Genomic DNA, 1,160 nt, shown 5'->3' on the forward strand with positions numbered 1-1,160 from the left:
TTTGTGATTTTGTTTCATGTACATATCTGCGTTCATACCTACAACGACATTGTTTCCACTGCTTTCTTCAAACACCCACAAATCCCCAATGGGCTGTGATCAATTTCATGTTTTGACAGCTCGCTTTATACTTTTATGCTCCGTTGCTGTAGCATGTCTAATTGAGAAATATTTTTCTGGAAATGCAACAGATGTTTCAAAAGGCAAGGAGCTAAGAAAGAAGGGGCTCAACGGCTGCGTATGAAGATATGTATTTCATATGTGTACATACACACTTACACATGCATGTAGATGTATGCCTATATTAGAAATTATTATAAATATTACAAGACGGCGCAAAATTAATCATCCAATTTTGTTTTTAATCAATTTTTTACTAAATAAAAAAATATTTTGAGTCATTGCTTATTTGTTTACATACTGCAGCTGCCCAGTTCACAAGTGTCAGTTCTAATTGGCATACGACGCTATAGTATTTGCACAAATTAAAAGTCTTCCGATACTTAGGTTTCAGTTTCTCTGGCTATAAAATATTACAGCGCACGCTCGATAACGTGAACGCTCTAAAGCGTGAACACCCCAAAACGTGAACGGACAGATTTGTGCATTGACTACTTTAAAACGTGAACAAACCCCCAATGTTTCCTGGTGAAAATGAGTTCTTAAAAGCCCGTGTGCTTGACATTAAAACAAAAGGCTAAAATTCTCGGCTTTTTAAAAAAGGTTCTTTTGTGACGATTTTAGCAAAGAAATATATGTAATGTTGCTAAATCAACATTAAAGCGAAAAAGCAAGTGCTTTTAAAATGCGTAAACAAGACGTATTGCGGGCCTGGAAATAGAAAAACACTTCGTTCTTCAGAGTTGCCCAAAATGGGGAGAGTTCTTTATCGTTGGTTTATCCGAATGCGAGATAAAAACTGGCCAGTAAGTGCTCTAATGTTGAAAGAAAAGGCAAAAACACTGCATGCAAAATTTAAAGAAAATGATGCAAACTTCTTCGTTAGTGATGGATGGCTCCAAGGATTCAAGACGAGGTACGGTATTTGTCTTCTTAAAATATCAGGCGAAAAACTGTCTTCGCAACCTCAGTGGATCCGTTTAAAGAAAAACTTAAAGCTAAAATGGCCGAATTGGAGTTGTGAAACGATCAGTTATATA

The sequence above is a fragment of the Anastrepha ludens genome, chromosome 6 (assembly GCF_028408465.1).
Source record: "Anastrepha ludens isolate Willacy chromosome 6, idAnaLude1.1, whole genome shotgun sequence".
Taxonomy (NCBI): Eukaryota; Metazoa; Arthropoda; class Insecta; order Diptera; family Tephritidae; genus Anastrepha; species Anastrepha ludens.